The following is a 24727-nucleotide window of genomic DNA, read 5'->3' as shown; positions in this document are numbered from 1 at the left end:
TAGGAAGCCTGAACAGGGGTTTTAATCTCTATGCACAAAATCAGTCTGTACATATATTGATCACATTCCTGCTGTTTTAACTATAATTTTTTTTTCAATTTCACTTTGTTATTCACAATTTGATAATATTTTATGTGGCCATGGTGTCTGTGTGATGAACTATAATCCAGTGTGACATTCTCTGAGAGTCAAGCTTCCAAGGACATCAGATTTTCACACCAGGACACTTTGTAGGACACCTTGCTACTCTCCATGGGATTCAAATATTAGAAATAATGAGAGATCTAAGACTTGATGTAATTGCCTGCATGTAATGAATCAGGCCAAATAAAAAAGTGAGAGACAGAGAAAGGAAATGGTGCTAAGGAAAATGGGGACCTATCTTAGTGTTTGTCTGAGAGAAAACTGCTCTTTGTTTTTCCCGATGTAATGGCAAGAGTCTGCAGCCAGGAATCTAGTGCTTGCTTAGGAGCTGCATGACCTTGTGAAAATTACTTAGGTGTTCTGCAATTTGTAATTGCATTTATTGTAAAATTAATTTTACTTTTCATACGTCACTAGACTCAGAGCATTTTGAGGTTAGGAATTGGGTCTGAATCAATGATTTCTCCAGCACCCACATGGCATTTGGCACAGAATACATCAATAATGATTTTGGATTAAACAGGGGAACAAGCACAAGGAACCATGGTGGTCAGAAACGGGTTGATCTGCACCAGAGAAAGGGAGACTAGAGGAGAAAGGTCACTCTAGATTTCGTTCAATTATTGAAAATACGGTGTATTTACTATGTGCTGGGCACTTTTCTAGGTGCTAGAAAGACTACAGTGACCAAAACAAAAATCCACATCTGCATGGATCTTGCATTCTAGTGAGAAAGTAAGATGGTAAAAAAGATAAATACGTAAATTTTATACAGTGCTTCGTAACGACAAATGCTAAGGAGAAAAACAGCACAGAAAAGACAGAAAGGAAAAGAGAAGGGGAGCATGTGGTGCAATTTTGTTAGGATGCCAGGGAGGGCTGAGCGTAGTCGTAAATGACCACATCATTTGATGGATCAAGCCAGGGACTGCAAGTCTGTGTTTCTGAGAGACACATAAAGAAAAGAAGGCTTAAGGAATCCAGAAAGATCCAGAGTGGGGAAATGAAACGAAAAGAAATCCAGCCAGTGGGAAGTCGTGAAGGGATAGTTAAACGCGTTTTGGGAGGAAAGAAAAAAGCAAAAGTGCGGTACAGCCTTTCATTACACGTGAAAAGAATCATGTTTCTTTTTCTAGTTAGAAAAAGCCAAAGATTGTGCGATTTATGCCCCAAACCCCCTTCTAAGGGGATTCTCACCTCAACTTGTCTTCTGTGGTGTTTCCCGCCCCTGAATCAGGGTTACTGTCACTATGGCTTTCAATTGGCCCGGCGTAGGCGCATGCTCTGCGCGTATTGGCCTCCGCTCCTGTCCCCAGACAAGCGGCCATCTTGGGTCCCGCCCCTACCGTGGGGTCTTCTGGGAATTGCAGTCCCCACTCCGCTCTGTCCCGTCACAGGACTTTTTGCCCTCTGTTCCCGGGTCCCTCAGGCGGCCACCCAGTGGGCACACTCCCAGGCGGCACTCCGGCCCCGCGCTCCCTCCCTCTGCCTTTCATTCCCAGCTGCCAACATCCTGGAAGGTAGGGGCGGGGAGGCAAGCCCAAGTGGAATACTGTTTCTGGGGCGCGGGTCTGGATTTCCACGCGCGTCAGGTCATCACCCCGGAGCCCAGTGGGGCCGGCGCCGCTCACGGGGCGGTGGGCTTCTGTCCCGAGTACTCTTCCGCCCCACGAGGGTCTCAGGGTGGGGACTCGGGCCCCCCAATTCCCAAGCACCGACCCTAGCCCTAACCCGTTCCTCCTCCACCGTGTTTATACATTGGGGAAACTGAGGCACGGGGCCACGCCAGCGGGTCCGGGGACGCCACAGCTCTTGGCTCTGGGGGTGTAGTCGGCACCCGCCGTTTTGGGATGGTTCGTCAGTTTCATAGACAAGTAACGAAAATCCGTCCCAACAGGTCTGTGTTAAACACGCAGCTCTGGATTCCCCTAAGGGGTTGCTGAACACGTGCCCAGGACAGGAGCAAACCGGAGTACAGAGAAGGCAGCATTTTGGGAGATAATTTTACATTGCTACTTCAAAAACAGACAAAAAGGCATCGAATTTATTGTTGTGGGAGAACTCATCGGTACTTGGTCGGACTTTCTTACACTTATTTTATGGTTGTTGTTTTTATTTTTAGCGTCAAAGGGGGGGATTTTAAAGGTATATCCAAGTTGGTGGTGGCGGGGGGTAAGGAGGCAGGTTAGTGGAACTTGAGATGCATCTGCAGATTTCTCTGTAGGCTCACATTCTGCCCTCGCTGTGTTACCTTGGAACAGCCACTCACAGCGCTTATCTGGGAAACAAGGAGCTCAATGCTCCCAGGTCAAGTGGCCAAAGGATGTTGCCTGAAGCCGAAATCTAAATTGAGGTTATGCTTGTGAAAGTTTACCACTTGCAGATTTACTGCTATTATTATTCTGGTCTCTCAGAAATGTGCTGGGACCAATAGAAAATACCCACAGTGGTTGTGTTAGAAAGGTTCTGACCTGGGCCGGGCCCAGACTACCAAGGGCGGTCCCTACTCGCACCTGATGTTAAGCCGGATCTACCTGAACTCTCCCTCCTTGGCTTCAGCCTGCGGCTTGAGGCCTTGGCCGCGGAGGCTTCTGGGAGTTGCAGTCCCGCCTCTTGTTTCTCGTCGGGCAGGTACTCCACCTCGTGGCGTGCCATTTTGCACGGCGAGATGTCTCCTGGGAGATGAAGTTTCGCTTCTAGCCGTTCTGTAGAGCAGCCGCTTGACTCGGAACTACAACTCCCATGTGGACGTGCGTTCATGGCTGCCGGCCTGTGTCCACCTGCTGCAACCTGGACTAGAAATATTTAGTAAAGAAAGAAGTCTAGGGTTTGTGTGTGTGTGTGTGTGTGTGTGTGTGTCTGTGTGTTGTTATTGATTGCATATACTGTTGTAAGTATTAGATATGGGATTGTTGTATACGGTGTTCCAAGTATTAACGTACATGCTTCCGAAACCACTAACACTTGACCATTTAGAACATGTTCACATGATCTCTTTTTAATACTACATTTCCCATTTGTATATGAGAAAAAACTTGAGAAGATAGCCCATGATTACACAGCTAGCAATATAATATATATTCAATAAAATATATGTGTTATAATTTAATCCTCTTAAAAGCTATATGAGAGTGAGAACCATTTTTATATCAACTTTACAGATTAGAAAACTAAGGCTAGGAAAGCTAAGTAACTTGTTCAAGTTAAAACACTGGTGAATAAAAGGACTGAGACTGTAAGCCCTTCTGCTTAACAGTCTCTGCTTAGAGAAAGACCTTACCTTACAGAGCTGAGGAGGAGTCCAACCTTTCTGGCTACAGAATTTGGAATCTTTTAATTATACCATGCTGCCTCTGTAGTTAGATACTAAACATTTGAGCTGCAAAAACCTTTGAGATCATTTAATTCTAATGCAAAGATCTTGGAACACTTCTTGGCCTATAATAAAGATTCCATATATATATGTATATAGTTTTAGAATACCTTTATTTTAGAGATTAGGAAACTGGCCCAGGTGGTAAAGCAGTTTGCCCAAGGTCACACAGTTGGTTTGTGTCAGAGATTAGACTAGAACCAAGCATCTTATTTTCAAGTCCAGGGTTATTTTCATTCCACCAGCAGTCAGCTAGCAGGAACACCAGATGTGTAGCTCTTTAGATAATGGTTTCTCCTCTAATTTACTCTTTCAAGGCCACAGACCAGGACCAATTGTTATAAATTATCTTATTTATTATTGGTAAGGTTGTAATACTTCATGAATTCAACAAATGTTTTTTGAGCTTCTTTATATGGTCATCTCTCTTAAGGTGCAAGGACCACATAGATGATAAGGACTTAATGCATTCAGACTGGAAGGACCTTATAAATAATCTAATCTAACTCTTATTTTATAAATGAGGAGAGTGTGTTACGAAGTAGTCTGCAATCTTCATCTCATGCCCTCATGTCAAAAGTATCCCGTTTCTGCAAGAAGGCAGGTTTCTGGAGTCCTCACAGTAGTGTGGATAACCTTTTTAGGCTTATGCTTTTCTATTTGGTATCCTTGTCTTGGCCTTTTTCCTGCAGCCTTTGATAGAATGCTTTAGGAAATGTTTTTGTGTCCCCATCTTTATTTGTGTGTTTATGCAACTTCAACGTGCTCTGTTTCCATTTTGGAAGTTAGTCTGGTTTTGGCTCCCATTACTCTTTTCTCTTTTGTTCTTTCAGACACTTGAGAACAAATTCTGACACTATGTTTGCACTCACATGTTAAAATCTGACCCTCTAATATGAACTCTCAGAAATCTATCAAGTTGTGACTTTCATTTTGGAAGACATATTGGCCCTTTCAATTATGTATTCACAGATAATAAGGCAGGTAACTCTGGTCTCTTCTGAAAGATGATTTCCATATAGTTAGGTAATAAAGTAACAGTTTTATGAATTATTGGCTAAACATTCCTGAAACACTCTATTTGAGAAGTTCTCCTCATCACCCCCATGCCCCCACCCCCACACTCTCCCAACTGATAGTCTGATCATTCATCTTCCACCACAGTGCCTGACCACCAGTAGACACTGAAAAAGTACTTGTGGCATTGCATTCATAAGTACCCTGTTCCCACATCTCTTCATTGAATCTGTTTACTCTTTTAATGCAGAAGTGCAGCTTTGAAATATAAGATGTAGGAGGTTACTTTGCTTTCAACATGTACATTGCAGAGAAAAATCTCAGCCTTTGAGATCATTCTCCAAGGGGTTGTCTCTTTGGGAATGTCCATATCTGTGACTTCTCAGATGAGAAAGTGATCTATATAGTAAGACATAGCAGAGAAGCAGTAGAGGGGTTGTCTGGGGACCCATGATTTAATTCCCAGCTGTGCCTTTTAGACAGGTTACTTAGCCCTTGGTTTTCTCTCTTAAAATAGGGATAATAAGCATTTCTACCTCACAGTGATGATGAAGAAGAAAGTGTGTTTAAAGCTTTGAGCATGTTGTCAGGCTCTTAACAGCTTGCAGTCAATAGATAAATATAATAGCTCTTATTTTTGTTATTGTAAGCCTGATATATGAAAATTCACATTTTCTCAAGATTTAAAACTTTAAGCAGATATTTATATTATAAAAGGATTTGTTTGCCACTTGTTTTCTTAGAGTAGCACACTTGGTCATCACATTTAAAATATGAAGTTCCTCACAACTCTTGGTAACCTGTCTTGTCAGCACAGTGACACTCTCTTGTGTGGGCAGAGAGACAGTGAAGCTTTTGGCTCGGTACTGCCTGCTGAGAGGTCCCTGATCTATGGTTCCACCTATATATTAAATCCTTGATTTAAAAGCAGCCTGTTTCTGTCAGTGGAGCCTTCTTTCCATCTCTAGAAAGGATTGGTCCTATCCCAGGAGCCTCAGGGTTAGAGTGAGGCAGTTGTCATCCAGCTGGTGAGTAATCCTGGGGCAATGACCATGGGGATGTGGCAGTGCTTCTTTCTAAAGCTGACAACTTCAATAGCCATGAGGTTACTGATAAGGAGGTGAGTTACTGAAAAGAAGTGATGCAGGGAACAGGGAAGGAGCAACAGGAATGAGGATCACAGCAACAGCAGAGGAGAAGGACAAAGGAAACAGCGGAGGCCCTCAGTATCCTAAACATGTTTTTATTCAGCACATTTATCTTGCTCCTAACTCTGTTCCAGGCACTGCATCTGCTCTGGTGAGAGCAGTAAATGGGGCTGGTAGGGAGGCACTGATGGGGTGAGTGAGGGTATATTCTCGGCAGGGAAGAACCTAGTACAATGGAGGAAAGGAGGGAGGGAGGGAGGGGATGTTGGGATTTGATGAGCAGAAAGAAGGTCTGTGTGCTTAGGGTATGAAAATCAATGGCTGGAGGTGGTGGAGAGAATAAGGCTGCAGAGGTGAGCCTGAGTAATAGATATGTTTTTCTTTTTTTAAATTTTTTTAAAATTTTACTTTAAGTTCTGGGATACATGTACAGAATGTACAGGTTTGTTAATAGGTATACATGTGCCATGGTGGTTTGCTGCACCTGTCAATCTGTCATCTAGGTTTTAAGCCCTGCATGCATTAGGTATTTGTCCTAATGCTCTCCCTCCCCTTCCCCCTCTACCCCACAACAGGCCCCGGTGTGTGATGTTCCCCTCCCTGTGTCCATGCGTTCTCATTGTTCATCTCCCACTTATGAGTGAGAATGTGTGGTGTTTGCTTTTCTGTTCCTGTGTTAGTTTGCTGAGAATGGTGAGCCTGAGTAATACTATGCAGAGTCCGGTTACCTGCATTTCGACCTTATTCCGAGGGCATTTGGGAAACTGTTTAATGGCCTTAAATGGGGAAATGAAATTGTTGGATTTGTTTTCATAAAAGTATGGATGTATAGCTATGTATTGTATTATTGAAGATTACTTAGAGTGTAGACTTTAAGTGTTCTTGTTCCCAGAAAGGGGTCTTGATCCAGACCCCAAGAGAGGGTTCTTGGGTCTTATGCAAGAAAGAATTCAGGGCAAGTCCACAGAGTAAAGTGAAAGCAAGTTTGTTAAGAAAGTAAAGGAATAAAAGGATGGCTACTCCATAGACGGAGCAGTCCTGAGGGCGGCTGGTTTCTCATTTTTATGGTTATTTCTTGATGATATGCTAAACAAGGCATGGATTATTCATGACTCCTCTTTTTAGACCATATAGGGTAACTTTCTGACATTGCCATGGCATTTCTAAACTGTCATGGCGCTGGAGGGAGTATAGCAGTGAGGACGACCAGAGGTCACTCTTGTCGCCATTTTGGTTTTGGGGGTTTTAGCCAACTTCTCTACTGCAACCTGTTTTATCAGCAAGGTCTTTATTACCCGTATCTTGTGCCAACCTTCTATCTTATCTTGTGACTAAGAATGGCTTAACCTCCTGGGAATGCAGCCTAGTAGATCTCAGCCTTATTTTACCCAGCCCCTATTGAAGATGGAGTTGCTCCGGTTCGAACACCTCTGACATTCTCACCACAAATAAATAAGTATTTGAGGTAGTCCATATTAATTAGCTTGATGTAGCCATTCCACATGGGATACATATTTCAAAACATCATGTTGTATACCATAAACATACACAATTTTTATTTGTCAAGTAAATCAGGTTTTAAAAAGTATGGATGCAATATGGATAATGAATTTATCTGAGGTAATAGTTGATGTGGGATAAGCATGTATGTTTGTGCTTCTTTAATTTTAATGTGCATACAAGTCTCCTGCTGATCTTAAAATGCAGATTCTGATTAAATTAAAGACCTGGAAAGGGTCAGAGAGTCAGTATTTCTAACAGACTGATGCTGCTGGTCCATGGATCGTCCTTTGAGTAGCAAGTACTTAGGAGAGTCTTCAGTGGTCTAGGTGACAGATGATGTAGTTAAGAGAATGGACTCGATAGAGCAAAAGACCTGGACTTTAATCTTGGTTCTGCTACTTTCTATGTGTGTGACTCTGGGGAAAGTGTCCAAATCTCTCTGAGCTTCAATTTCCTGATTTGTGAAATGGGGGCGATAATTTCTATTGCAGAGGGATGTTTTTAGTTTTCAGTGAGGTAACCCATTGAAATGCTTAACACAGTAACTGGTACTCCATAAATGGTAGCTAATGATTTTATTCTTATCATTGTCAATAAAAAACACAAGTTGATGCATCCTGCTCTGTTTCCTTGTTTATCATATTTTGAATACTAAGAGGACTAGATCACCTTTAATTCTACTGTTTTTGCTTACCTCTATGATATGATGTTTGGAATTTCTTCAATCCTCTGTAAAAGTTGGAGTATTATGGGGTCGGGGAGGAGAAGTATCTTTTCCTCACCCTCAGGTTCTTGGTTGACTCCCCTGTAACAAAAGACAGATTAACGAGAGAAAAGCACACAGATTTATTTAACGTAAGTTTTATGTGACACAGGATTCTTCATAATGAAATGAAGACCCCCAAAACTGGTAAACCTGTGTATTTTTTATGCTAGATTTGATGAAGAAGTACATAGTTGTGTAGAAGTATGATTGAATAAGAAAATATGAGCTAATAATGGGAGGAAACATAGCAAGACCTGTTTGTTCAGATTCTCTGTAACCCTTTGTTTTCAGAGATAAGGATGTTCTTTCACTCCAGGTATGGGAAGTGAGAAACCTTTCACAGGAGGGTCTTAGACCTGCTTCAGGAGAAGGCCAGATAATTCTTCCTAGGTTTTATGACCTGCTTCAGAGGAGGGCAGAAGGAAGGTCAGAGAGTGACCTCTGACCTTCTGGCTTCTGCTGTCTTCTCAAATTCATTCAGCTTACAATATTTCAGGGTAGTATGTCCTGAACCCCATCATGGGCAAATAGATATATTTCATCCCATAAAATTGAGTCTTTCTAAATTTGATGGACAAAATCTGGGATCCTTAAATTAACATATTATATCTGATTATTAGGATGGGAATTCGAGGTACCTGGCCTCCTAATGTAAGTTTATTCCTTCATTAGGTAATTTTAATTTGTTTGGATTGCTTTCCAACTAGTGGCTCTCAGGCTTGGCTGTAAGTTAGAATCACCTGGGGCTGGTCCCATCCAGATAACCGAAAGAGTGGGGAGGGGAGCAGGTGTTTTTTTTGTTTGTGTGATTTCTTTTGTTTGTTTATTTTTTACATTTCCCAGCTGATTCTAAAGTGCATCTAAGATTGAAAACCACTGATTCTAATAACACAGCATTGTGGAATGATTCGCAGCTGATTCTAAAGTGCATTTAACATTGAAAACCACTGATTCTAATAACACAGCATCGTGGAATGAATCAGGTATAATCCAATAGGTAAAAGGTCTGAGTGGGGAATGAAATATCTAGAAAGTAGCATTTTGAAGGCTTTGGGAATGAAAGAAAAGCGCCATCACAAAGCTGTCATGGAATTTGATGAACTAACTATAAATTGTGCACTAGTTATCTTTGAGATTAACTACCAGGGACACTCTTTCTCCCCTACCCTCCTTGTATCTCTTGCTGTGCTTGTCTAAGGGTTTTCCTTATATTGAATTTCAGGTTGTGTTTCTCGTCCTGTACTTAGTTTGCCTCATTCCTCATAGCTGGGGGTGGGGTGGGGGGCTATAATCCCATTAAAACTGTGTTCCAAAGAAACTCAGTGACATGCTTTCATGATCTATGGCAGTGTTATTGAAAGGGTCTAAACAGTTGTTCAGATAAAATACCACTCATTTTTACCGGTAATATTCTTACATTCTAATTGAGTAGCTTGAAATGAACCATTGAAATGAACCACTTCTAGAAAGGCTGCCTGTTATAAAGTTTTTTTCCTACCCCCATCCTCTGCCAAAGCAGAAGAATAATTAAGCTAATTTGATTACATACCTTTAATTTTCTTGATAATCCATAAGTGTGGTGATCGTGAGGGAGGAAAAAAGAAAAACAATCCTTTCTCTACTTTCTTAGGTTCTGCTCCTGGGGCACTGAAAAGTAAACTGACAAAAGACAGATTAAGAGGAGAAATCATTTATTACATATGCATACAGAGGCCTTCATAGAAAAGAAGTGAAGACCCTAAAGAGGTGGTTAGGTCTGGGGGCTTATATATTATGTGGAGAAGAAACTAGACAAAGTGAAACCTCCTTTGCAAAAATTATGACGGTGAAAGAGATCTGACCTAACTGCATCTAACTTGCTTCTAACCTCCAAGCTGTCCTCGTTCATTCCTGCGCGTAGGCCAGACTAACTTTGGGAGGATCTTAGTTTATAGTGTAACTTTGGAACAAAGATGGTAACAACCCTTTCCCAAACCCCCTAGGACTAACAAATTAGCCACAAGTTTAGAAATTATGGTTTAGGAGTCATGCAACTAGAGGCCACAAGATTCTAAACCTCCCCAGTTGCTCCTAGGGATAACATCAAAACCTAAGGTTGGTGCTGGAGATATTTTTCCAACCTTGCCCTTGATGGATCAGATAGCACCACCCAGATTGATAAACTGGCTCATTTGGTCTTGTGCCTCCATGCAGGAACTGACTCAGCACAGGAGGACAGCTTTGACTCCCTGTGATTTCATCTCCAATTCGACCGATCAGCACTCCCCACTACCTGGCCCGCTACCCACCAAATTATCCTTAAAAAATCCCAGTCTCTGAAATGTTCCAGGGAGACTGATCTCAGTAATAATAAAACTCTGGTCTCCTGTTCAGCCGGCTCTGCATGAATTAAATTCTTTCTCTGTTGCAATTCCTGTCTCTGGATAAACCATCTGGGCAGCAGGCAAAATGAACCTGTTGGGTGGTTACAAAAGGACAAGGGGATTTGGGCTTCTGGGGTAGGGGGATAAACTGTGAAAAAATGACTAGGAAAATGTATGGTAAATGAAGGTTGTTTAGTAAGGTTTGTTTATGCAGGTAAGAAGTCTTCTCTCTGGTAGGGAAAGGGGAACACCTTTATTTATAGAAAATATGTCACCTTTACAAAGGAAAATCTATGCCCTGCTTTTAGCTAGATGGAGGAGGGCAGAGGTGTTTTTTTTGTTGTTGTTGTTTTTTCTGAATCTGCTGTTCTTAATTGCCTTCAACTCAAATAACCCTTATGCCAAAGTGGCATATTTTGGGGTAGCATATTCTGATCCCCTTTCAGACCCTTTCCTTTGGAAAGTTGTTTTTCTGACTCATAGAAGATGCATACAGTTATATTTGAGTATTTATATTTATATTTAAACCCTTATATCAACGGTCCAGGAACATTCTTGGCTTGAATATATATTACCCAGCACCGTAATTTCATTTTTCAGCAATTCCTGAACCTTTCTGCCCACCAGGAGGTTATTTCACAATGTAGTGGCCTTACTTTTCTGGTCTGTTGACTCCATACAGAGAAAGAGAAAGGGTGGGAAAAAGAGTGTTTTTGCCAGAGTGTTAACTGCAGTTAAAAATCACTTATTTTAGGGGTATTTTGTATGTATGCCAGTGTTTTCTTTTAATGATGAATACGTGGGAATAGAAGAGAAAATTGAGAAACTGCTTGAGAAGTTCACAAAAGATACACATTTTCAGGATTCTGTAACTTAAAGGCTCTTGCTGAGTCTTTTTAAGTGTTTATTAGTGTTCTTTGTTATGGATTTACCTCTTTTTATTAACAATCAGAATCCTATTAAAATTCAGTATATTTTGCAGTTTCTCAGACTCACAGCTACTGGAGTTAGAAACCATCATAGATAATGTTGAAGTATCAGTACTCCCTCACAAGGTTTAATGCATGAATATTTTAGTTAGACCAGGCTGGAGGAGCATACAATCTATAGTCATTTAATCACTGAAGTCTGTGGAATGTGGTAAGAACAAGATTTTTATTTTCTGAGAAGTCTTCTTCCCACATCTTAGTTTTGAAAAAACAAAGCAAAATACAAAACTCACTGCTGCCTTTGGACTCCACATTAACTGAAGGACGGTACCTGCTTGGTTTTGTCAGTAGATGTTTAAGCTGTGCCCAGAAGCACGAGTTTACCTATGCGTTTGGAGCCCTGAGGGACAGGTGGAGGGAAGGGTTGGAACCTGCTTAGAATAAGATTGTTTCAGTCCTGGAGCACTAGCGATTCCAGTTCAATCTCTTCTAGGAATGATCCTGGCAAGAAATCCAAGGGAGAGCAGGAGAGGCAAGAGGGAGGTAAAACAAATGCAGAGAGTGTGGGAGAGGTAGAACAACAAAAAATGGTGGGGTGGAGACAGAGGGGAATATTTTGTTTTACAGCCACTTGTGTAAGTAAAATTAGTCTCTGCCTGTCAGTTACTACATCATCAGAAAGTGGCAGGTCTGATTTTCACTGGATGTAGTCTACCACTTTGTTGGCCTGCCTGGAAGCATAGACTATGTAGCACACCATATGCCACTTTGGGACGCCTTACGTAGATGAGTAGTCAGAGTCTAGCGCAGCTGAAATTGAGGTACCAAGGCCTGTGCCACCAACCTTTCCCAATTTAATTGATCTGGACGAGACATGCTCTAGTGATTCTAACTTGTAGCCAGGGCCAAGAACCACTGGTTAGAAAGCAATCCCAGTGGGTTAAAATTATGTAAAGAAGGGGGCACTGTAATTGGCTACATAAATTTCCATTAGAAGGCAAGGTACCTTAAATTGCCATCTTAATAATCAGATATAACATGTTACCTTAAAGATCCCAGATTTTTTCCATCAAGTTTAGAGAGACTCAATTGTATGGGCTGAAATATATCTATTTGCTCATAATACCTCAAAATTTACAGCAGATTGAAGGAGTTCTAGCTTGGGCCATATGCCTACCACTTGGAATTGTTTCTATAGGCAGTTGGAGGGGTACTGTGAGTGGCCAGGTGTGGAGCAAATGCCCACCCTAGGAGAGGAGAGATTCACCCAGAGGAAGTGGGCCAGGGCTGCCACATTCTTAGCATCAGAGGCCACCATTCATACCAGAGTATATGTGACTGGTGCCTGCTGGAGTTGTGCTGTGCAAAGCTTGCAGGGCTGTACACACAGAAAGGCCCTGGTTAACGAGAGCTGCTGATACCTTCAGAAGAGGGATGTGACACTAGGGATACAGCAAAACAGGTAGCCACTGTAGTTTGAAATCCCAGTTGCTGGGTTCTGCCAGCTTGGTGGATAAAAACAAGGCCAGGAAGCTTCAGAAAAATCTACAGCTGAGGCCCTCTCTTGGCTCCTCTGAGCAGGGATAAAGCTTCCTCTAAACTAAGGCTTCCTCTAGCCTCTTGAACTTCCACAAGGCAACAGGCCAAGGTTTCCCTGGCCTAGAGGTGTTAGCTGTGTTTGGCTTTCTGTTGCAGATGGAACAGCTAGGTCCAACTCCTGTGGGTTGAGGACTGCTGGAACTATATGCAAGGGTCCTGGTGAGGCCAGAAGTGTTTGCATTTCCAACAAGCTGCCAGGTGATATATATGTTGCTGGTCCATGGGCTACACTTGAAATAAAAAGATTTCAGATTTTTGTGGCTTCTACTAAGTTGCCATTCTGTTTTAATGTAATGAGTAGTATTGTTTAGAATTCGTGTATATATATATATATATATATATATATATATATATATATATGGCCAGTTGTTTTTCTTTGCAGTTTTATTTCTCTTTGTAAAATGGACACAATAGTACCCACTTTGTAGATTGTTACGAATTAAATGGGATGATCTATATAAAATATCAGCACTGCCCTCATGGAGTCTAGTGAAGGGGACAGATAACACATAGGCAAACACCTGTAATAATAAGATGTCAAGTACAAGAAGGAAGATTATAAGATACTGTGATAGTAAGAGGGATGAGTAACCTATTGAGATAAAATGGCCAGACAGAAAGAGCTGAGAATTAAGCAGAGACCTAAGTAAAGGATGAGAGGGAGCTGGCCATATGAAGAGCTGGTATTAATAGAATGGGGTCCCAGGCAGAAGGAATAGCCTATACCAAGGCCTTACGGTGGGAAAGAGCTTAACACCATCAAAGGGAGAAAAGAAGGCCCCTGTGGCTGAACCATAGAGGGAAAGGGAGACTGACATCAGATGAAATTGGCTGTATAGATAGGGCCCAGGCCATACAGGGCCTTGAAGTCAAAGTATGGAATTTGGATTTTTTTCCCATGGGTAATGCTCCTGTCCCTGGATCTCAGTATTGTGGTTGGATCCATGCTGTTTGCTGTCTAGACCTCTCTTCCACTCATCTGCTTCTCCACTACTTCTAGACTTTTTTTTCCCCTCCCTTTGGCCAGAACATGAGTTACAGTCCTGGCTGATGCTTCCCTAATGCCTACTATCTCCACAGGCTAATTTGTTACCTGTTAATACACTCTCTGGACCCTAGGTTCCATTTGTATAACCCGATTCCTTCTCATTTCCTTCACTAGGTTCTGATCAGAGCATCTGCGATACCCACTTCTGCCCCCTAATGCGGTATCACATCCATATCCCTCCCGATTTGACTTCTCTGCCAAATGGCAGTGAAAATCAAGAACAAAGCCCTAGCAGTAGTGAGGCAGATGAATAGAATGAAAGGGACTGACAGTTTGGGATCTTTTAATTGGTGGAAAGAAGAGGAGATACATAATTTTTATATGTTAGAATCATGGCTTCAAGAGATTTTTAAAAAGAGCTTGAAAGAAGCTGGTTGGATTCATCTAGTCTACTCTCCTTTATTTGCATATTTGAAAAACTGGCTGTAAAGAGGAAAAATGACTTGGTGTGGGTCACAGACAGTGCAATTGGCAGAATGTTGACCTTTCTTAGTCTCCTATAGGTTAGCTCCTGTGTCTTTTGCTTCCTTCTTATACTTTTTACAGCTTTTATTTAACCTTTGATTTTATTTTATTTATTTATTTTTTTTAATTGATCTTTCTTGGGTGTTTCTCCCAGAGGGGGATTTGGCAGGGTCATAGGACAATAGTGGAGGGAAGGTCAGCAGATAAACAAGTGAACAAAGAAACAAGTGAACAAAGGTCTCTGGTTTTCCTAGGCAGAGGACCCTGCGGCCTTCCACAGTGTTTGTGTCCCTGGGTACTTGAGATTAGGGAGTGGTGATGACTCTTAACGAGCATGCTGCCTTCAAGCATCTGTTTAACAAAGCACATCTTGCACCGCCCTTAATCCATTTAACCCTGAGTGGACACAGCACATGTTTCAGAGAGCACAGGTTTGGGGTAAGGTCACAGATCAACAGGATCCCAAGGCAGAAGAATTTTTCTTAGTACAGAACAAAATGAAGTGTCTCCCATGTCTACTTCTTTCCACACAGACACGGCAACCATCCGATTTCTCAATCTTTTCCCCACCTTTCCCCCCTTTCTATTACACAAAACCGCCATTGTCATCATGGCCCGTTCTCAGTGAGCTGTTGGGTACACCTCCCAGACGGGGTGGTGGCCAGGCAGAGGGGCTCCTCACTTCCCAGTAGGGGAGGCCGGGCAGAGGCAACCCTCACCTCCCGGACGGGGCGGCTGGCCGGGCAGGGGGCTGACCCCCCCACCTCCCTCCCGGACGGGGCGGCTGGCCGGGTGGGGGGCTGACCCCCCCACGTCCCTCCGGGACGGGGCGGCTGGCTGGGCGGGGGGCTGACCCCCCCACCTCTCGGACGGGGCGGCTGGCTGGGCAGAGGGGCTCCTCACTTCCCAGTAGGGGCGGCTGGGCAGAGGTGCCCCTCACCTCCCGGACGGGGCGGCTGGCCGGGCGGGGGGCTGACCCCCCCACCTCCCTCCCGGACGGGGCGGCTGGCCGGGCGGGGGGCTGACCCCCCCACCTCCCTCCCGGACGGGGCGGCTGGCCGGGCAGAGGGGCTCCTCACTTCCCAGTAGGGGCGGCTGGGCAGAGGCGCCCCTCACCTCCCAGACGGGGCAGCTGGCCGGGCGGGGGGCTGACCCCCCCACCTCCCTCCCGGACGGGGCGGCTGGCTGGGTGGGGGGCTGATCCCCCCACCTCCCTCCCGGACGGGGCGGCTGGCCGGGTGGGGGGCTGACCCCCCCAACCTCCCTCCCGGACGGGGCGGCTGGCTGGGCGGGGGGCTGATCCCCCCACCTCCCTCCTGGACGGGGCGGCTGGCTGGGCAGAGGGGCTCCTCACTTCCCAGTAGGGGCGGCTGGGCAGAGGCGCCCCTCACCTCCCGGACGGGGTGGCTGGCCAGGCGGGACGCTGACCCCCACCTCCCTCCCGGACGGGGTGGCTGCCAGGCGGAGACGCTCCTCACTTCCCAGACGGGGTGGCTGCCGGGCGGAGGGGCTCCTCACTTCTCAGATGGGGCGGCTGCCGGGCGGAGGGTCTCCTCACTTCTCAGACGGGGCGGCTGGGCAGAGACGCTCCTCACCTCCCAGACGGGGTCGCGGCTGAGCAGAGGCGCTTCTCACATCCCAGACGGGGCGGCGGGGCAAAGGCGCTTCCCACATCTCAGACGATGGGCCGCCGGGCAGAGACGCTCCTGGCTTCCTAGATGGGATGGCGGCCGGGAAGAGGGGCTCCTCACTTCCTAGATGGGATGGCGGCCAGGCAGAGACGCTCCTCACTTTCCAGACTGGGCAGCCAGGCAGAGGGGCTCCTCACATCCCAGACGATAGGCGGCCAGGCAGAGACGCTCCTCACTTCCCAGACGGGGTGGCGGCCGGGCAGAGGCTGCACTCTCGGCACTTTGGGAGGCCAAGGCAGGCGGCTGGGAAGTGGAGGTTGTAGCGAGCCGAGATCACGCCACTGCACTCCAGCCTGGGCACCATTGAGCACTGAGTGAACCAGACACCGTCTGCAATCCCGGCACCTCCGGAGGCCGAGGCTGGCGGATCACTCGCGGTTAGGAGCTGGAGATCAGCCCGGCCAACACAGCGAAACCCCGTCTCCACCAAAAAAATACGAAAACCAGTCAGGCGTGGCGGCGTGCACCTGCAATGGCAGGCACTTGGCAGGCTGAGGCAGGAGAATCAGGCAGGCAGGTTGCAGTGAGCCGAGATGGCAGCAGTACAGTCCAGCTTCGGCTCGGCATCAGAGGGAGACCAGAGGGAGAGGGAGAGGGGGAGGGGGAGGGGGAGGAGGAGGGGGAGCTAACCTTTGATTTTAAATCAATGCTTCTCTTCCCTTTGGACTGTAAGCTCTGTGAAGGGCAGCGGTAGTGGCTATTTTGCTGATGGCTGTCTCCCCTGCACCTGGTCCTTATGCAGGGTGAGTGATTTATGTCAGGTCCCTAACTGAGAATTCAGTGTTAGATTTTGCACTGTACCACACTACTTCTGGGCCATCTTCTGTTACTGATTGTAAGTCATTTCTCTGGTTAGCTGAGTCTTGGCTGCATGGGGAGTATATGCAAGTGAAATCTACAGAAACTGCAGACTTCATCCCCTTTTACTATTTCTCTGAATTTGCATAGCCTCCCATTTCCTCTCCATAATGGTGATAATGCTTTGTTTATTGTGTTAATGTTATCTATCTTCCCTCTCTAGAAAGATAGCACTATGAGGGCAGGGACAATTGTTGGTGCTGTTTATTGCTGTCTCCATGCATAGAACAATGCATGGCCTATGGTAAACAAAATGAGGTGTGACTCATCATAGCCATCAAGATCTGAAAGTCTGGGTTGTCTGAAGACTGTTGCTCTGTGCAGATGGGTTATTTATACTTTGTAGAGAATAAGATTTTTCAAATACTGGGGAGTCACGGAGGGACTCTTGAGAGAGGAATTATAAATAAGAGCCCATTATCTGACCCTGAGGACTCACTTCTGGCTTTGCCTCTCATTTGCTGTGTCATCTTGAATGAAGTGCTCAACCTCTCTGAGCTTCACTTTCCTGTAAAATGGAGATGATAATACTACCTAGCTCTTAGAGCTTTTGTAAGAATCAAGTGAAATCATTGATTTCAATTATGTTCTACACAGTGCCTGACACATACTCAGCACTCAATAAGTATGACCTGAGATCAATGTCATTAAACCTGGAATGTTACTCTATTCCTGGCTAGCAGTTATACATGCATTCCAGTTTTTACTTTATAAATCATCACTAAACCTTTCCCATAGTACTATGTTATTTGGTGAAGTTTCATATTCACTTTGACCATCAAATAAATGTAGAAATCATCAGTTCTGGCTATGTAAAGTTTACTGAAAATGTTGATGAACAACAACCCAGGATTCAGCACAAAAAAATAAATCCTGGTTGATGTTAAAGACAGGAATATAAATCAGAAAACAAACATATCTGCAGTACTGTAATATTTAAATGCCTTCTCATAAACACTTAAGATTCTCATTAGTCCAACATCAGAAAAATGATAAATATTAATATCTGTCATCAAAGGAAAGCTTAGAAATCAAAGCAGAGTAAACAACTGTTGTATTTCAAGGATTACATAATACTGAAAGCATTTTTAATTAAACACCCCAAAACTCTATTTTTAAAAAACTTTCTGTACGAGTTGGTTTATTTTTATCCAGTATACAAACTAAGATGGATGTACATTTAATCAGAAAAAATGCAGGTAATTTGTTGAGTCAGATCATGTTCTCAAAGATTTAGGTTGTGTTGTATGTCTACAAAAGAGACCCACACGCGTCTGAGGCAACCCTCCATCTCCATTGATCTTTAATTCTATTTCAGGGGGATTCCATTGGAAATGGGCCCTAGGTAGATCATGTAAAGGCATGGGTGCTTCCTGTCTTCATTGTGGGTTCTCTCCTGAAGAGCCTCTTCTCAAGTCATGTTGCTGCTACTCTGAGTGGGCCAGGAAGCATATGCAGCAGTCCCAGGGTCAGGAGGGAGCAGAGAGAGGGAGGACAGTCTGCTGTCATCACTCTGAAGCTGTCAGCTTTCCCTTCCTGCTTTCACAGTGCCTGAGATAGCTGACTCAACATGAGATGGCTACATCATGTCAACTGGGAGACCCAGGTTTTAGTTCTGGCTCTCCCACTGCCTTATGCAAGTCTCTTTTCTCTGGGCCTCCCTTTCCACATCTGTAAAGTGAGGGCTTGGATCTGATCATTCTGAAGTCCTATTCCTCTCCAACATTCTGTGACCTGGGTAGAGCACTTCAGGGACCTAATGAGCTGTTTTCCCTGCCCTCTGTAGAAGAGTAATTCTGGAGTGGCTGGCTTTGGAACCAGTCAGAGCTATAGCTCATCTTAAGTAACTCATTTAAGTTATCAGTTTCCTCATCCATTAAATAAGAATAGTAAAAGATTGTTGTCAACACAAGAGATGTCACTGGGAAAGCATCTAGAGCTGCATTTGGTAGGTCACAGGGATTGAATAATGATGCTGTGTTATTATTATTATTACTAATTACCATAACATATATTATATAACAATAATATATATTTATATTTATATATCTATATGATATTATTATAACATATAACATATAATATATAATATACTATATATTATAACAAAAATATATTATTATAGTATATGTTATAGTACATATAGTAAATATAGTATATTGTTACATACTATATTTATATCTTGACTTAGCACTTTCCTGGCTCTTTATACCACAGTTTTCTCATCTAAAAATGGGGATAGTAAGAGAACTTACCTCATTGGTTAGTTGTGAGGATTAAATGAGATAATACATGAAAACACACAGGGCACTTTCTGGTACATATTAAGCACTAATGACATGTTAGTGATTATTTTAGCTATGATTTTATTATTGGTCACAATACCTTGCTTTTAGTGAAAGTACTGGACAGGACAAGGTGAATGGGGTAGTTACATTCTCTAATACACATGCTGAAGTCAATTTCCAGTGGTCTAAAAAAACCCAACATTTTCCCTAAACATCTCATTTATCATAGGGAACGCTAAGTAAATGACACTGAGTCTGCATTTAAAAGTCAAGTATCTGTATCCAACATGGGTTCTTTTTTTTTGAGACAGAGTCTCGCTCTGTCATCCAGGCTGGAGTGCAGTGGCCCAATCTTGGCTCACTGCAACCTCCGCCTCCTGGGTTCAAGCGATTCTCCTGTCTCAGCGTCCCAAGTAGCTGGGACTACAGGCATGCGCCACTGCGCCCAGCTAATTTTTCCAACATGGGTTCTTAAAACCAGGATGCTTGGGCCTCTTTAGGACCTAAAATTTCAGGTCCATGATCTATCTGCACATAAAAATTGAAAGCAAGTTAAAAGAGACCTTACTTTTTTTTTTTTAATTAGATTACTATGGCCAGGCACTGAACTAAGATCTTTATGTAGATTTTCGTATTTCATCCTCATAGCAACTCTATGGAGTCGATACTTGTATTATCCTTGTTTTACACACGAGAAAACTGAAGCTCAGAGAGGTTAAACAAGGGCTCAAGGACACCCAGTTGGCAAGTGGTGGGCCTAAGATATGGACCCAGGCCATCCGGCTAGGGAGCTTGAGCTCTAATAGCTAATGTCCTTAGGTGGCAAAAAGGTCAGACCTGCCTGATAGCTACCTTTTCTGTAAAATGAAGTCTAATGGATAAGGACAAGGATATAAAAGGAATTGCTTTTTATCAATGACATAGCAAATTAACATTCATTTTTATTGTTTTCAAGATCATTCCATTTCAAGTGAGGGGATGAATTTCAATACAAATTAGACTTATTTAAGGAAACGTCAATATTTTTCTCAAATTAGCAGTATCAAAACCTTATGGAATTAAAGAAAATGTACTGCATTTATACAATGCAAATTTATTTGGAAATAAAATTTCTTTATCATTTTCTGTAGCTTAGCTTACAGCTGTTGCCATGTCTATTTTTAAAACACAAAAATAAATTGTTTCTTGTTAACTCCATTGGATCTGCAGGCAGGTATTAGACAAAGTTGGTGTGGATGAATTGAACATCTTGGTCGGAGGGCCCAGAATATTCTGTAAGAAGGTGCTATTTAGAAGAAATTTTCTTACCAACTGCATAAGAAAATAAATTTGGAAGATTTAAAAAAATATAGAAATACTCAAAAAATAGAATAACATTGCATTTCACCCATTCATGATAGCACTATCAATATTTCAGTGTGTGGCTTTTTTCCATTGTTTTTACTGCATGCATATTTGTTCTGTTAGTTTTCTAACAGAAAATGGACACATTTTTCTAAATTTGGATAATACTTTACATATAGTTTTGTTTTCTGTTTTCACTCATCAATATATTGTATGCATTTTCCCATGGCATTAATGTCTACAGAGTATTCCACTGTTAGAACATGACATTATTTTTTAATCTATCCCACTTGGTCAACATATAGGTTTTCCTCACCATTTTTTCTGATGTATTTGCATGTGTGCATAATCACATTCATGATTTTTTCTTAGGAGACATTTCCAGGAGTGGGAATGCTGGGCCACGTTGTAAAGCTGTAGGAGTAGCTGCCTGGTTTTTCTTTGCAGCAAGCAGTGCTCCCCTATGGATCTAGAATCCTCACTAACAGCTTCTCCTGGGCTCTGCTTCCCAGGAGCTTCAGAGAAGAGAATACAGAGCCAGAAGCTAGTGAGGCAATTAACCACATCAGTCTTCAGTTTCTGCTGGTTGATCAAAGAAATGTGTTGGGTTGCCTGTACTGGCCTTAATGTGTCATGTATTATTTAATAGGTTACTATGTCAGCTTCAAATGCTTTCAGCTGCAAGTAACCTGCTTAAAAAGAATAGAGGTTTGTTTCTTCCACATAAAAAGAAGTCTAGAAATGGTTAGCTTTGGCTTTAGTTCAGCAGCTCAGAGATGTCAAGGAGAGTGTATCTTGCAGTTCTTGGCCTTTCCATAATGGCCACAGAATTGCTGCAGCTGAAGCAAGCATCATGTTTGTATTCAGGGAGTCAGGAGGGGGTGAGAGGACAGAGAGATGAATGAGACACATTCTTGATCCTGGGAGTTGTTAGCCTGATTAAAAAAGTGGTGCTTTTTTCTCATATTGCAGAAATAATATATGTTCATTATAGAAAATATATTTCACCCATAATCTTGCCACTCAGGTAATCACTACTCTCATATTGGTGTCTATCCTTCTAGTCTAGTTATAAATGCACAGATGCACAAAAAATGGAATTGTCCATTTATATACTGTTTTGTAACTGGCCTTTTAAATCAGCATTTAGCTCAGTGCCTAGTACCTGGTAGATGCTCTAAAGAAGGTATTGAAAAATTAATGAATGATTTAAAAAATATACTATGAATACTTTTCTGTGCCACTGAGTATTCTACAGTATATGTTTTACAGTATAGTTTTTGACAGTTGCATGTTACTGGATTGTTTAGATGGCCCATAATTTCCTTCACTGGTTCTTTATCATTTTACGTGTAGATTAAAAAAATTTTCTTAACTATGATAAATAATTCTGCAGTGAATGTGTGTGTGTGTGTGTACACAAATCTCTTATTATTTTCTTAGATAACTTCCTTTCAAAAGTGGAATTTCTGGGTCTAGGGATATGCCAGTTTTAAGGACCTGGATGTATACCACCGAATTGCCCTCTCCAAATGTGTGACTAACACCAGCAATGAGAATTATAATCTTTTAGCTCTTTATTTTTTCAAAACAATATAAAAAGGTATAAAGTGAAATTTTGTTCTTGCTCCTCTTCTCATACCCTCATCTTTGTACCCATCTCCCTTAAGGTAGTAGCCACTTTTATTAGCACACAGGCAAATATGTATGTACGTTATTTTCCTTCCTTTCTTATATAAAGATATTGTACAATACACATTGTTCTGTACCTTGCTTTATTTGGTTTGACTGTTATATAATGTTCCATTATGTGAATATTCTATTTATTTACCTGCTCTCCTGTCCAGTCTTATTTGAAGCCTGTGTCTTTTCAGCCAAACTGGGCCCAAGTTAACCTTAATATTCTGGCCCTGCACCTAGGCCTAATAGGAGCAGGCAGCTGTATCTTAATTTCCTAGTCCTGTGGTCTGGCCTACTACACATTTTGACTGGCTCCCAGGGCATACTTGCCAGTATTTGAAATATTCTGAATCTTCTAAGAAGGGAGAGAATTTCAAAGGTATGTTTCTCCTCTTGAAGACCTCCCTGGTCCTCCCCTGTCTTTGATTATGAGAGAGTTTCATCTTCTAGTTTAGGTAGAGAGCCAACCCCTCCTCCTCCAAGGGGTGGTGGGCATATATGGGAAATTATGACTCACATACCTTTTAAAGAATTTCATCTCACAGAGTGCTGTGTCCATTGTATGTTTATGGAATATGTTTTTTCTTTTTTCTTTTGAGACAAGGTCTTGCTCTGTCCCTCAGGCTGAAGAGCAGTGGCAAGATCTCAGCTCACTGCAACCTCCACCTCCCTGGTTCAAGCGATTCTCGTGCCTCAGCCTCCCAAGAAGCTGGGATTACAGGTGTACACCATGGTGTCTGGATGATTTTTGTATTTTTTTTTTGTAGAGACAGGGTTTCGCCATGTTGGCCAGGCTGGTCTCGAACTCCTGGCCTCAAGTGATCCACCAGCCTTGGCTTCTCAAAGTGCTGGGATTACAGGCATGAGCCACCATGCCCGGCCCCCATTGTATGTTTAACTTTTACATATGGACAGTCTTGTATTGCCTTATTTGTTAAAGGCAAATGTCAACTTTACTTTTTTTTTCTCACTCCTTTTATTGGTGCAGAAGGGCAGAGCCTACCTTTAAGAGCCCACCACAGTCACAACCCAAGCACATATTTTCATTATTCAGAATTTATGCCAGTTCAATAATATAGGCATACAAAAGATAAGGGCACATTCCTGCATCACAGTTTCATTTTCCATATGTGTGGCTCATGTAGTTCCTTATCCCTCCCTGTGTTTTCTGCCTCAGCCTTTCTTTTTTCCATAGCACTTGTTACAATTTGAAGTTGTCTCTTTATTTATTGCCTTTTTCTCCAGCTAGGTGATACTCTCTGTGAAGGGAAGAACTGAGTTGGCCACCAGACTCTAGTACCTAGCATAGTGCCTGGAATATAGAAGATCCTCAGTACATCTTTGCCAAACAAATGGTTCATAATAACTGTCAATATGCTATGTATAAAGCACAGTTGATTATATTTATTGAGTTTGAATCTGACCATTGTTTGAATTAATAAACAACATCAAGAACTTTTAGAGCCCAGTGAGCATTTTTTTTTTTTTCCGTAAGAGACCGAGACTCACTCTTTTGCCCAGGCTGGAATGCAGTGGCATGATCATGGCTCCACCTTGAACTTTTGGGCTCAAGAGGTCCTTTCACCTCAGCCTCCCGAGTAGCTGGAACCATAGGTGCCCACCACCACACCAAGCAATTTTTTAAAAACTTTTTGTAGAAATGGGGTCTTATTATGTTGTCCAGGCTGGTCTCAAATGCCTGGACTCAAGGGATCCTCCCACCTTGGCCTTCCAAAATGGGATTTCAGGCATGAGCCATTGCACACAACCCAGTGAGTGTTTTTTAACTGAAATTTTTATTTAGATAGTTCTAGATTCACATGCAGTTGTAAGAACTAGTATAGAGAGATTCATGCCTATGTGTTACCCAGTTTCTCTTCATGATAACATTTTGTAAAACTATAGCATCATATTTACTAGCGACTCATTTTATTTAGATTTTTCCATTTTACTGTTGTGAACATTTAGTTCTATATGATTTTACCAGTGAGTATTTTTAAATTCTAAAAGGTTGACTTCTTATTCTTGAACTTGAACACGTCAGTGATAGAATCCACAGTTCTGAAATGTCCTTTAAAAAAATCACAGAATATTAGTGTAGGAATCAAATTTAATAGATTGTTCTGTGATATACCAGTTCCAAAACTTTAGAATTTCAGAGGCTGTAAACATAATTTTTGAATTAGGAAGTGAGATAGGATGGGAGCTGACATAGGATTGCTAACTTTTAATTCTGCCAAGCAAAGACATTTAAAAAATTATTATTTTTTAAATTTTTCTCATTTTGCTAGGTACTGGTTAAAAACAATATTATGGTTTGGTCCTGGTTTGTCAACTGATCCTTAGCAATCCTTACTCTAGTCTAATTGCTTCATTTCTGAGAATCAGAAAATTTAAGTGTGTGATGGTATTAGGCCATTCTTGCATTGCTATAAAGAAATACAGGAGACTCAGTAATTTATTAAAAAATAGAGATTTAATTGGCTCACAGATCTTCAGGCTGTACAAGCA

The 24727-nt window shown here is 42.6% G+C and overlaps 1 protein-coding gene across 9 annotated transcripts in view; it reads left to right on the top strand.

Moving 5' to 3' along the window:
• The first annotated feature begins 1487 nt into the window (after positions 1–1487).
• The window catches only part of FHIT (fragile histidine triad diadenosine triphosphatase), a 1502083-nt gene continuing 1478843 nt past the window's right edge, over positions 1488–24727 (top strand). For 7 of the 9 annotated variants that reach the window (XM_063805996.1, XM_063805995.1, XM_054682039.1 and 4 more), the window contains exon 1: positions 1488–1664. The gene's annotated coding sequence lies outside the window, so the exon portion shown is untranslated. Of the gene's footprint in view, positions 1665–2041; positions 2213–24727 lie in introns of all 9 variants that reach the window. The other 2 variants (XM_063805991.1, XM_063805992.1) reach the window with 1 other exon arrangement.

This window comes from Pan troglodytes, chromosome 2, assembly GCF_028858775.2.
Source record: "Pan troglodytes isolate AG18354 chromosome 2, NHGRI_mPanTro3-v2.0_pri, whole genome shotgun sequence".
Classification (NCBI taxonomy): Eukaryota; Metazoa; Chordata; class Mammalia; order Primates; family Hominidae; genus Pan; species Pan troglodytes.
This window is presented reverse-complemented; position numbering and strand designations above follow the sequence as displayed.